This window comes from Ascaphus truei, chromosome 6, assembly GCF_040206685.1.
Source record: "Ascaphus truei isolate aAscTru1 chromosome 6, aAscTru1.hap1, whole genome shotgun sequence".
NCBI classification, from domain to species: Eukaryota; Metazoa; Chordata; class Amphibia; order Anura; family Ascaphidae; genus Ascaphus; species Ascaphus truei.
Genome location: NC_134488.1, coordinates 42,303,685 through 42,318,427, shown reverse-complemented (window position 1 = coordinate 42,318,427; position 14,743 = coordinate 42,303,685).

Sequence of the window (14,743 nt, the reverse complement as noted above, 5' to 3'; positions counted from 1 at the left end):
AACTGTGTCCAAAAAGTGTCCAATAGATCTATTGTGAGGGAGTAGCACTTGTAGATGATAAAGCACTTAAAAACATTTTCATTTCACATCTTTACAAACCGTAGAAAATTATAAATGATAAGTTAGAATATGATAGATAAAAATAGCACATTTTAAGTTCTACTTTGACCGGACAAAAAAATCCTTCTGCAAATAAAAAGTAATTGCAATATCCACCCATTTATCTCAAATTAAAATACAAGTTTAACCAATAATATAATTTCCAGCTTTGATGAAGTACAGAGATAACAAATTAGGGAATTTAGGTATTTATTAATGTGATTTGGAAGATATATAAAAAGTAATAGTAATAGTAAAAACTGACTGGGTGTCAGTAAAATTAAAACAATACATTAATAGCCAATTTATAAAAATATGAAAAATTATATATATTAAAAAAACAACAACTAAGGAACCATAAAACAAAGAATATATATATATATATATATATATATATATATATATATATATATATATATATATATATATATATATATATACAGTGTTCGACAAACCTATACATTTGCTCGCCCCGGGCGAGTGGATTTAACCCCCGGGCGAGTAAATATTGGCCCAAGCAGTACACGTTTGGTACTAGGTGGCGAGTAGATTTTTTTGTGTGGCGAGTAATTTTTTGGTGATATCTCCTGATGAAATCACTTTATGTGAAGAAACGCGTAGAGAAGAGCGTTTTTTAGCTGCTGTCACACTGTGATATATATTTTGACTCTATCCTCACTGCCCACCTCATTACGGACTGCCTTTGGGAGTGCAGAGAGACTTCTCTGATCAGCCCCTGCATCGCGGGGTCACGGACTACAGACCTCATATCCGGATACACTAACATTGTGGAGGACTTCCGGGTCACATTGTGGTGAGCTTTTTCCTGTATCCCCTGCTGGATGTCGGTTCAGCAGAGCTGAGAAAACCCAGACAGAGAGAGGGCGCGCCATCCAAGGCACAACGTGGGCGGTTGGCGAATGAGTATACTCATTATATGTATTTATTCATATGTATATATATATATATACAGGGAAAAAATGCTAAATGAATAAAATGAATAAAAAAAAGATGAAATATAAAATAAAAAAAATGATAGCATAATATGATATGTTTAAGAGAGATTAAACTCAGTGTTGTATTTTGAATACCTCAAATAGCCCCTTACTGGAGGTCACTCAATAGCAATACTGATATTCAACCCTGTCATATAAAAGCCTTCAATTTATGGATCCAATAATTTTCTACTCTCGATAGTTCATAAAAGCTGTCCCCGCCCCTTCAGTGCGCTTTTTTTGGAATCAATACCAATGTACTTATGACCTTCAGGATTTTTATTGTGTTTTTACTTAATGTGTAGGCACACGGAGCAGTTTCTGTCCCTTATTGATATTCGATACATGCTCTAAAATGTGTTGTTTCTTTTGTCTCTCATTGTCTTTTGGTTCTTTCAATAGATTGTAATCCGCAAGGGCACTCTAGTAAATAGACAATATAACTCATGCAGCTATTAATAAAATGTGTGATAGGAAACGTCTCCCCAGTTATATTTGATTTAAAAGAAAACTTCTCTTCTGAGCAAAACCACAGACCGAGACTATACATTTGCAACACTTAAAAGCCATGTGGTTTGGCAGGCGGCTGACATGTTTTGTTAGATGTTGCTTCTGTGAAGCATTTCAATGAACTAAGGGGAAAGTTGGTGTCTAAAAGTTTTCTCTAGAGAAAATTACTGCTGGACGTTCTGATAAATTGGGGTTCGGGGCTGGATCTCCTCTCAATATGCCCAGTGTTTGCGAAAAATATTTTTAATAAATGGTGCATTATATTTGTATGTATATATATATATATAGAATAAGTTGACACAGCACAGCAGACAATATAAGCATTGCGGATATCAATCCTTGCCAAGACCCGCTACTCCAGCCGTGCAAGGATTGATATCCGCAATGCTTATATTGTCTGCTACATTGTAAGTAGCTGTCTATTTTTGTGCTCATTTAACCAGTATACACATACTTCACTATATTGGTTCTCTTTCATCATTTTTTAGGTTCCTAATATCCTTGGACTTTCACTTCTCCTACATACCTCATGGATCTTTTATCTTGTCCCTGTAGCCTGAATAGTCAGGCATATTCATAATCATTGTGCCTGTGTTTATTCTAAGTATATCCTTTTATTGGTTATTGTGTAAAACCTATAATATTGTTTCAGCATATACAGACACATTTCCATGTATTAGGTTGCCGTTACATTGCACACCAAAAAATGTATGTATGTATGTATATATATATATATATATATATATATATATATATATATATATATATATATATATATATATATATATATATATATATACTGTCATTAAGGTTATGGTGGGTAAAAAAAAAGTGACAAAAACCCTCCACAGTAAAGACAGGTCTGCAACCCTGTCTTTCCTCATTGTCACCCAGCATACAGCGCTTCCACTGCAGCAAGGGATTCTGGGAAATGACATGCAAATGAGCACTCAGTGCCACCTTTTGTCTCAAGCTCGTATTACAGTAATATTTACAGTTGCTTTATGCTTTACTGTGGAGGGTTTTTGTCACTTTTTTTACCCACCATAACCTTAATGACAGTGGTGATTACCTAGTCTAGTCTCAAACCTGACAGTGGTGATTACCTAGTCTAGTCTCAAACCTGCTAGCCATTAAGACCAGCCTCACACTGATGATACCCATCAAGGTTGAAACATGTATGTATGTGAGTGGGTCTAATGGCTTTGCATCTCATCCCAGCCTCTGTCTAAAAGCTGTGTTTAAAACAGCATGCATTGGCTTGAGGATTGGCTTGTGTAATACGAGCTTGAGACAAAAGGTGGCACTGAGTGCTCATTTGCATGTCATTTCCCAGAATCCCTTGCTGCAGTGGAAGCGCTGTATGCTGGGTGACAATGGGGAAAGACAGGGTTGCAGACCTGTCTAAGACATGCAAATGAACATACAGTAAAATTTACAGTTGCTTTATGCTTTACTGTGGAGGGTTTTTGTCACTTTTTTTACCCACCATAACCTTAATGACAGTGGTGATTACCTAGTCTAGTCTCAAACCTGCTAGCCATTAAGACCAGCCTCACACTGATGATACCCATCAAGGTTGAAACATGTATGTGAGTGGGTCTAATGGCTTTGCATCTCATTCCAGCCTCTGTCTAAAAGCTGTGTTTAAAACAGCATGGATTGGCTTGTGTAATATGAGCTTGAGACAAAAGGTGGCACTGAGTGCTCATTTGCATGTCATTTCCCAGAATCCCTTGCTGCAGTGGAAGCGCTGTATGCTGGGTGACAATGGGGAAACACAGGGTTGCAGACCTGTCTAAGACATGCAAATGAACAAACAGTAATATTTACAGTTGCTATATATATATATATATATATATATATATAATTAGCCAGACACCTACTGTACATTTATAGTGCATACAACATAGATTTGATTTGACGAAAGGAAATAGCACAGCCACGTTGGAACAGTCTTCCGGAGAACTGTTTTCCAGCTGTTGCATGGTGGTGATCCATTCATTGTGTGGCTGTTCCAGGAGGTCTATTGAGGAGAATTGAGTGAGCAGCTGGTTAGCCTCACCAGGACATGATGCTTTCCAACAGAATCCCATTCATCTTGTTATCCAGGAGGTCTATAATAAAGGCATAGCTGGACTCTAATCTAATATTTGGACTGTAACCAACAAAACCAACCAACAGTGCATGGTGACGGCACATTCATATTTTAAGGGCATGGCTGAGTGACTGCACATTCATCATAAGACCCTGTAAATAAAAATCAACACACATTACTTTCCAATTACAACTAAGACCTGGCCAGGTGAAGTAATATCCATCATTCACAGGACAGGGAAGCATAACGGGAAATTGGGGATCGCTTGAGGGAAAAAAGAATATATTAATATAATGGAAGGGCTTTTACACACTCGTGTTGTTTGCAAAACAGGACTAATTTCAAGGTAAAGGGAAATTGATAGAGCAACCAAATACTGCTATATTGATATTACTTATGGTACATTTTGTATTTTCTCACTATTCTTTCAGACCAACCTCCAGTGTAATAAAATTATATTTCTAGAAGCTACATGTGTACTCATTACTCTGCCTCTTCACTCTCATGGCCTCTTCCATGGATAGTCTCTGCTGGTTAAGAAATTTGGGGGTCTTGGGTGTGGCTCGGTCGATCTGGGGTGGGGGGGAGTGGTGTTGAGAATTACCACAGTTAGGCCAAGTTACCTTTATAGCCACCTAATTTACAACTCCATTCTTTCTGTTGCACACATTTCCTTCTACTCGTGATATTCTCTTGTAACTGCCTTTGTAGTGGTTAGCTCTCTTGGCTTGTGGCTTAGCTGGCTGATGGGGTCCCAGGATGCTCCACCTTGTTAGCTTCCCTCCATTGCATCCTAATTTTCTACAAAACAATCAGCTATTTATAATTTGATGGTAAGCCACTCCCCCTGGCTAGGGTTTACTAAAAGCTCTTACTGGACTGGACTGGACTGTACCTTAGGGCTGGAACCTTTGCATTGCTTGCTACACGCACATCAATACAATTGTGTACCCCTAATCACATTCCTTACCTTTGCCATGCGTTAGCAAGACACAGAATAGAACTTTGACATTTTTGTAATGGTGTTGTTGTTTGCCTTACATTGTGTATTGCTTCACCCAATGCTCATTTGTATTCTTATTTATATACTCTAGCAAATACAGTGTATAATAATCTCCTTTGGTAATTGCATTGAGCCGTAAATTAGAGTTCTCGTGGAATAATCTGCTTACATTAATGTGGATGCACTATTCCTACAAAGACAAATGAGATGTAGTTAATGCCAGGTTCAATCCCCATGTTACAACAAAGCAGTCACTCTTGTTTACAGCCAAAGAGAGCCTAAGCAGAGACTGGTCTCACAAATGTTGTCACACATGCTGATTGCTCAACTGGCAGAGAAATCACTGGCCCTCTCCTGACCACTTCATACAGTACATTGTAACTTTGCCTGTGAGCAGCCAGACGTGACTTAATTCAGCCTGGCTCGTGTGATTGTCGGAGGGATTGGGACTAGCTTTCCAAACTCAAGCTGACTCTGTGTTACTTATTAATAAATAGAACTCTGGAGTGCACATACTGTAGCAATACAGAGCAATTAATCAGAGTTAAATAACCAGTTAGAAACCAGTAAATGGCCTGTTTCTTTGGTTCAATAAATAAGATTTCACAGAGGAGGCTGAAAGGTGGAAATGAAGGAGAAATTTGTCAGATTTCAAATGTAATTCAAAAACACTGCAGACCAGTGCTCAGATTGTGATGCCCCTAATTCCATAGACCACTGGAAAGACAGTGACATGCAAGGGGATTCTGGGTTATTTTATTAAATGGGGGGGGGGGCTGTAAACACTCTAGGGGCAGTGGGGGCATTAAACAGTGATAGTACTAATTGGAACAGTATCACATGGAGACTCATTAGGGTTGATGAGTCAGTGGGGATTATTCATTAAACTGCAATAGTGACAATTATGGCACTACATCATGGAAACACCTATTTCCTTTCATTTGAGTTTCTGTGTGATAGTACCGTGCTCGGCACTATCTCAGTTTAATGAGTAACCCCCTTTGAGTCAACATAGTACTGTATAATATTAATGTGGCGGGGTCTTGATGGGGTATCTGTTTTCTGTGCAGGTCATGATCCCTTTGTATTGGAGCCACATGACAGGTCCACGCATGTGAAGATGAGACTTTTGGTCTCAAACTACCAAGTCCAACATTAATGTCATTCAATTAAAGGTATCACAGCCAGCCGCGTTTGCTCATAGTTCTTGAAATATATTCATACAAAGCCTTTTGTGGGGAGGGGGTGAAGAAAATAAGGACTTTGTCAGTTACCGCCGATCAAGCAGAGATATTCGTTATCAAGGCTCCGTGAATCTCCCCCTCCCACCCTCCCTACAGTGGCGCCCGCCTTTAGCCTAAATCGGCTGTTTCCGCGGCGCTCCGATAATCTCGGTCAGATGCGGTTTTTTTGGTCCGGAGTGAATTGCGTTATTTTAGCGCTCGTGATATTAGCATTTTATTCTCGCTGTCTGCAATACTGCAATGCCGTCTAATATCTCAGGGGGGCATTTGCGAGCTGTTGTCTTGGAAGTCTAATACTTTAGCAGTTCAACCTACGTCCGTACACAGTCTGCGTGTGCGCACGCAGTAATTGTAAATTTGCATATTTACAGTATACATGCATTTGCAGTGCTGTATGTCTCATTTGAAAATTGTTGAAACGCATAGGCGTGTACAGTACTGTAACAGTGTCACATTTCGGCATATACAGCGCTTTCCCCTCGCTCGGACACACACAGGATAATTTACTGCACTGCAGGGTATTTCAACTTGTTATCTTATCTACAGTGCAGTACATCTCTCCCACACCATTCCTTTGAACATGTGTCTTTCTGGTTTCAATCACATTCCTGCTTGACAGCAGATGATTACTGCGCATGTGCCTGTAACTTCACCCACCACTGCTTGCTTGAGTGAGTGACCAAAAAAAAAAAAAAATTCTCATTTTTTTTCTCCACAAGCCTGCAAAAACCATCTTGATATTACGATATTCAATCTGTGCTGTAGCTTTTGACTGCGACCCTGTGTGTTTGACTGCACATGGTTGATTTGTGTGCTTTTTACATACTGTATTTGGGGGTGTAGGGATCATATTGTTATGATGAACTGCCTTTTGAAATTACAGTATGTCATTATCTTTGAACTTCATGCAGCTGTACCCTGTAGCCCCCTCCCCCACGCGCACACACAAGGCTCGCTCAAGGATTTGAAACTCTTATCGACAGACACCTCCACAGAGTCATTCATTTTCTGAAGCTTGTCATTGTGTTTTTAATCCGTCCCTAGCCGAGCGTCACCTCACTGCGCCTGCGTGTAATCCTCTTTGAGATGGGAGCTAGCTGATTACTGTGCATGACTCACCCAACCCCCCCCCCTCCAACCCTTTGAGGCTTTGTTCATGGTAACACTTTGGAAAATCCCTTCTCGAATTTGATATGTAAATCTGATTTGCACAGCATTGTGAGAATTGAGAGTTAAAAAACCCATTAACTGATTCATGTTGTTTTGTCATTCATTCTTTTTCTTTGGTGTACTGTAGGTGTGGGGGGGGGGTTGTTGTCAATGATTGTGATTATCAAGAATGTAAATAAATATTTATTTTATTTTGTCAGGAACCAAAAAAAACAAATATAAAAATAATCATGAATAATCCATAATGCAGTCTTTATTAAGTTCTTCTGTCAGATGGAAATTGAGGGCCGGTGGATAAACATGAATAATGCACATTGATAATAATATTAATTAATAATATATAATTTATAATATATATATAGTAATATAATTTTTTCCGTCTTTACCTTCTTCCTCATTCTGTGTACAGTACAGTAGTTCATTGAGAGAGGAGAGGTTTTGTGTACATCTGCAGTTACTGCAGTTTACTGCTGCGGCCGAGTTTATTCGAGCATTTGCCCGTTCTCGGCCGCAGCAGTAACCTGGCGCGCGCCAGAGGGTGCCGGGCGCACGCCGAAGACACGGAGGAGCGCCCTCCGATCGGGGCTTTCTCCCTCCCACTGCCGGGTCCGCCGGGTCCCCCGGAACCCCCTGCCGCCGTCCCCCACATCGCAGACACCAGGGCTCCCTCGGGGAGCCCTGGACGCGCGTGCAGGGGGCGCAGGCACCCGATGACGCGTGCACGCCGAGGGAGTGCGGCTAGCATGCCGGGGCATCCCCAGGCTTGCGGAGCTAGCCGCACTCAAATAAAATGTGCCGCCTCTGTAGATACTGTACATTCTGTCAGGTTTTTGGAACACGGGCTGCATTTGTGCACTCATAGCGGGACTCTCTGGACAATAACCAGAAACTGGTGCTTGTCTTTCTTTAATATGAAAAGCCTAAATTGATACATTATTGTAACCTCTTCCTTCAGTCCCAAGGCCAATTTACAATAGCCCACTGTGGTATCTTTTTTAAACGAAACACCTGCAAGTCGACACATTACTGAAGCGCATGCGCATTACAATTCATGAATATCTGCCACCTGGCGGACACGCGAAGAATTGCAACCTATTAAATCCGAATGCAATAAACGCATGAACCGCGCATGAACCGCGCATGAACCGCGGCTGAGAACTCAACATGAATTTGGCATGCACCCGGTGAAGTGCGTGGCATTCGAAAAAAAATCCCGGAAAAATGCGGTGATGTTTTAGAATAAAAGGGGTCGCGACAGTACGTTGCGTACAGTGCATGGTCATCCTGTGCATTTTAGAATCTAACTTTCAGCATGACCATAGGAAAAAAGGCTAAGGAAAAGGATACCTCCATTGTTAGCTGTGAGCTGTCCATGACAGCAAGTGCTGAATAGTTAATATGACAAAGGGTCAAATGAGAATGCAGAAGAAGTCTAACCACTCAATGCTCTTTAATCAATGTCAGCCTCCGCCAGCACACTTACACATCTTCAGGCCCTAACGTAAATCAAGAATCCCAAAGAAAAATGTAGAGAGAATTAAAATGTCACCATTGTGTAGTTCAAAGCATCAGTAGCTGGGTTGGCCCTCGAGTAAGGTAGATACGCTGCAGGTTACTTCACGGGTCTCTTTTTTAATAGAACAACTGAGTGGACAGTTAAAGAAGAGACATATAAGATTAAGAAAATCTGTATTTTATAGGATTTCAATAAATAACCCTCATGTTGTTCCCTTAAAATGTATTACAACCTGTAACAAATCTATGTCAATATTGCTATTATTTCCCCAATATAACTGTTGATACTTCCTGTAGTAAAAAGTAGACCTTGCACCTTCAACTTGTTTCATCAGCAAACATCAAATACATGTTATCATTTTATTCTTACATACATAGAATTATTGGGACACAAGACACCCTAAGGTCCAGTGTCTAATTGTTGATGCCTGGGGCACATGGAGATGGAGTGATGGCTTGCCCAAACAGGGGCGAGCACTGGGATTCGCACCAGATTCAAAGGCAGTCACATTATCACTATCGTTTCCCAGAGACGCTCCAGGCAGGACACCATTGAAGCTGTGTGGTCGCCACTATATAAGTCGTTCCACGAAGTGCAGGGCAAATGCATCTTCAGATACATATCACTGTGAAATGTTTGCTTTGTGCAATAACAAAAATGCTTTTAAGACATTTACAATAAGGCGGCCTGCACATTTAAAATAAAACATGTTTGCTCTATCTAACCGCACCATGCTGAATCTGCTCCTGCATCACTTTAGCGCGTTAGCTCTCACCAGATAGTCTGCACTGCAAAGCTAATCTCTCTTTGTTTCATAGTTTGATGGACAGCAGAAGGGTAAATAAAGCTTTGTAATGTTTTTTTCAGATATCTGTCCTTTATTCTTAGAGCCAGGGGGATAACAAAGTTAGTTTTGGATTCTGGATGTCCTTAGATCTTCAAACATCAGAATAGGAGAGTATGAGTATACAGTAGCTGCCTCTGGCCTCACAAAAGAAGGCGACAGAAACTTTACAAAATAGGACAACTTTGATCACTTCAAAGGGGCGTACGCTTTGATGAAGTGTAAATCTTTGAGAACATGAAGACTGACTTTAATAAATATGAGTAAGTGCCTCCAAGATGTTTTGGAAATAATTTAATCTCCCAGCTTTCTTTTTCTTTATCCGAATTCAGCACCACATCTTCATAAGGCTGAGGAACAGTGGTGGGAAGAGAAGGGAGATATGTTTTGGGGGGATTTGGATTCACAGTGGATCGGCCGTTTGGTGTGGTGGGTGTGTTGAGAGGCGGCGTGGTGGGTGTGGTGAAAGGGGGTGGGAGTGGTTAGAGAAGGCGCAGTGAGAGTGGTGTGAGGAGGCGCAGTGCGAGTGGTGAGAGGAGGCATGGTGGGAGTGGTGAGAGGAGGCATGGTGGGAGTGGTGAGCTTAGCTGTGGTGGGAGTGGTGAAAGGAGGCATCGTGAGAGTGGTGAACGGAGGTTTGGTGGGTGGTGAGAGGAGGACTGGTTGGAGTGGTGAGAGGAGGCATTGTGAGAGTGGTGAACGGAGGTAAGGTGGGTGGTGAGAGGATGCGCAGTAAAGAGACCACAGTCAGGGACATCGAGAAGGGCAGAGTCTGGCACAGTGAGGAGGGCAGAGCCTGACGTAGTTAGGAGGGCAGAGCCTGGCATAATGAGGAGGCCAGAACCTGGTATAGTGAGGAGACCACAGCAATGAGCATCAAGGAGGGCAGAGCCTTGCACAGTGAGTAGAGCCTGGAACAGTGAGGAGGCCAGAGTCTGGCATAGTGAGGAGGTCAGAGTCTGGCATAGTGAGGAGGGCAGAGTCTGGCATAGTGAGGAGGGCAGAGTCTGGCACAGTGAGGAAGCCAGAGCCTGGCATAATGAGGAGGCCAGAACTTGGCATAGTGAGGAAACCAGAACCTGGCATAGTGAGGAGACCAAAGCAATGAGCATCGAGGAGGGCAGAGCCTTGCACAGTGAGTAGAGCCTGGAACAGTGAGGAGGCCAGAGCCTGGTGTAGTGAGGAGGGCAGAGTCTGGCACAGTGAGGAAGCCAGAGCCTTGTGTAGTGAAGAGGACAGAGCCTGGCACAGTGTGTTGACCACAGCCAGGGGCATCGATGAGGCCACAGACAGCACAAAGATTCCTTGCAGCTACAAGCTGATTCTCTGAAGACAGTCATAGATTTCATTGTGCACAATTGCTGCACCACAGAGCCCATCTCCGCAGACTACACAAAGACACGCGCTACCTGGGGAATTGCTTCAATCCCCATAATGAGCTATAAAAGAAAATGTTGGACATAAAGAAAAAGCAATTAAGCACTACAAAAGAGTTCAAACGTATCAAAATTGCCAACAATGTTCCACAGGGGTCACAAACCCAAAACACAAACTCTAAATTGCTTGCTTCACTAATACAGCAGGCTAGTGTGACATTGAAGCCACAAACCGCAACAATATCATCTCACATGGACACTGGGGGGAAAATCTCTTTAACTTTTTTGAGATTTTTTCCCCAATGTCCATATATATATATATTATACCATTCACTTTCCTGTGGCCCACTTTTGCTCCGTGCTGACTGCTGTTCCAATTGGACTTTAAGTGCTGATGCTGCTCTATTTTGTCTGCATGACTGTTGCCTGCCTTACTTTGGGAGTGGGATGCCGGGGGTTCGCATTGCCTCATGTTTACTTTCGTTTTGGACCTCCCCTCTCCTTTGGATGCCCTGTGCAGTAATATAGCAAGTATCTGGACAGCATTATGTTTCACGGACCCTGTTGGCTGCTATACACTCTGTTTGCCTTAGTATACATTGGTTACACCTAGCTCTGGCATTAGGAAGGTTATTTTTACATGTTCTCTCCCTTGTATGTTCTGCTGATTCACTGTTATACACTTCATATTTATGGTGGACCCAGTCTCTGCATTTCCTGCATATTCTCTCATTGCTTTTTCCTGGTTTATTGTTTATTGTTTTTGCCAGGTTGTAGCTGACATCATTAGGCTGTACAGCATTCAGGGTATTGATTTACAGTATTATTTAATTCTGATCTGTTTCTCTGTTTAGATCTGGGTTCTGTGTAGATTTTGGTAATATTGGTTACTTGCATTATTTTTTATTGATGATCGGCCGATCCTCTTTGCATCTCCAGGGGAATTTTCTTTCCTCTGGATTTGCATTACTACAGTATATTCATGCTTATTACCTGTTACATATTTTGGGTTTATCCATGTGTATTTTGTATCTCTTTGATCAGCAGTTTTTATTGTGTATGTGTTTAGGTATGTTTTAATCTTTTGTTTTTTGTGTTGCTAATAAAATCCATTTTCAATTTTCACATTACTTTTGAGTGCTTTCAACAGACCCTCTTTTTTCTCTTTTTGTGTCCTTGTATTAGTTTGGTCCGTTAGCACAGCCAGAGGGTAATTTTAACCCCTACATCTGGCCTAGTGATTTCTTTTGACCTATACTGAATATATTTGACTGCGGCACCAACTCTGTGTGTTTTATATATATATATATATATATATATATATATATATATATATGTAGAGGTATCAGTACCGTGTTAGCCGAGCTTCAATAATCAAAAAATAAATAGATGATACCGTTCTGTGGCTAACGAAATGCTTTTATTTGTGTGAGCTTTCGAGATACACTGATCTCTTCTTCCGGCGATGTTACAATGAATGAAGCAAGGATTACTTAAAAACAGTGTCTCTTGGAATGTTATCTGTGCTGGTCCTTCCCCGTGTGGCTGTCACTTGAAACCCCTTACATACCTTCGCTACATCGATGACATCCTCCTGATTTGGACCTCTGGCGAACAGGACCTCCTACAGTTCTATGACAACTTCAATACTTTCCACTCGACCATCAACCTCAAACTCACCCATTCCCCGGATGAAGTACATTTCCTAGACACCACCATTACTATAAAGAACAACCAACTACAGACTTCTGTATACCGCAAACCTACAGACAGAGCCAGCTATTTGAGGGACAACAGCTTCCACCCGACACACACCAAACATGCAACCATCTACAGTCAAGCCATACGATACAACCGGATATGCTCCGACACAGCAGACAGAGACCAGCGGATTAAAGCCTTGAGATCAGACTTTATAAACCGTGGATATAACCACAGAATTGTAGACCAGCAAATTCACAAAGCCACCAGAATACCAAGAAGTGATCTCCTTGAATACAAACAGAAGGAGACAAGCGACAGGGTACCTTTGGTGGTCACATATAACCCACACCTAGGAGCCCTACGCAAGATCACCAGGAAACTACAACCCATCCTCCAGGAAGATACAAGACTGCAACAGGTCTTCCCTGAAGCACCCTTATTATCATACAGACAACCCCATAATCTCAAGAATATTATGGTGAGGAGTAAAGTATTCAGCAGTACAACTGAATGCGGGACAAAACCATGCCAGGACCCAAGATGCAAAACCTGCGCAATGCTCTAAACAGCGGACACAATACAAATACCACACAAGAATCGGGAATACAAAATCAGAGGAGGGTTCACCTGTTCCTCCAGCAATGTCGTGTACCTCATCATGTGCATGAAATGCCCAGGGGGCTGCTACTACATAGGTGAGACAGGACAGGGGCTAAACAAGAGAATGAACCTGCATCGCCACAGCATCACACGCGGAACAATAGACAGTCCTGTTGGCGAACATTTCTCTGACTCTGGCCATAAGATGAACGATCTGAGGGTTGCCATACTCAAAGGTAATCTTAAAACCCCGAAAGAGAGACGGTTGCATGAATACAAATTTATGCAACTGTTCGGGACACTTAGCAGTGGCCTAAACAGAGATCGAAATTTTATGAGTCATTACTGACACTAGCGAACTCTCTTCCCATGAGCGCTAAAGGCCATGTATGTACATACTGTGCTATATGTATGCACACACAGCTGTCTCTCACACATACTAATACTCCTTATTTTTCCATCCCTATACACCAATAGGGACCACATAGTATCCACACACACTTTTAGTTGTGCTACATACTCTCACATTTCCACACCCACCCACACCATTTATATCCCCTCTCACTCCACACACACCTTGTGTAGAGCACAGTTTATACTGTGGGCTCTCCATTCATTTTTATTCACACTGATACACATACACACTCTTTCTTCACTTGCTTTCAGTTACCCTTTGACACCTCCAGCCATAAATCTCATCCACACGGGGAAGGACCAGCACAGATAACATTCCAAGAGACACTGTTTTTAAGTAATCCTTGCTTCATTCATTGTAACATCGCCGGAAGAAGAGATCAGTGTATCTCGAAAGCTCGCACAAATAAAAGCATTTCGTTAGCCACAGAACGGTATCATCTATTTATTTTTTGATTATATATATATATATATATATATATATATATATATATACTGTATATATATATATATATATATATACAGTATATACAGTATATACAGTATATATATACTGTATATATATATATATATATATATATATATACAGTATATATATATATATATATACTGTATATATATATATATATATATATATATATACTATATATATATATATATATATATATATATATATATATATATATATATATATATATATATATATATACTGTATATATATATATATATATATATATATGGAAAGAAGAAAGAAAAAAAAGAAAGAAAAAAACAGGCGCACACCTAGTGCATTAAAGTATAACAATAGATTTATGGAACATTAAAAACAGACAAATGCCCACTCACAAGAAAAACGATAATATAGTGCAGTTATGAGATTGGCTCTCATATGCCAGTGGTAGCGTCTGGATCAGCAGTAGTGTCTTTTCCTAACACATGGCGCCGGCACGGCGTGGTCTCCTTCACCGGAAGTGACGTCCACCCGATCTAGTGCCCCGCACAAGGAAATCCCACCGGGAAACAAGGTCCTCGTCCGCCTGCCTTTGATCACCGCAACACCAGGGGAAACAAGGATGTATTCGCTCCTCTGTTTGGCTTAGCCGCTCCCAACTTGCATCAGTCTTTCTTGGTTGGAAAGTGTCTGCTCTGCATTAGCCACGCCCTACGCGT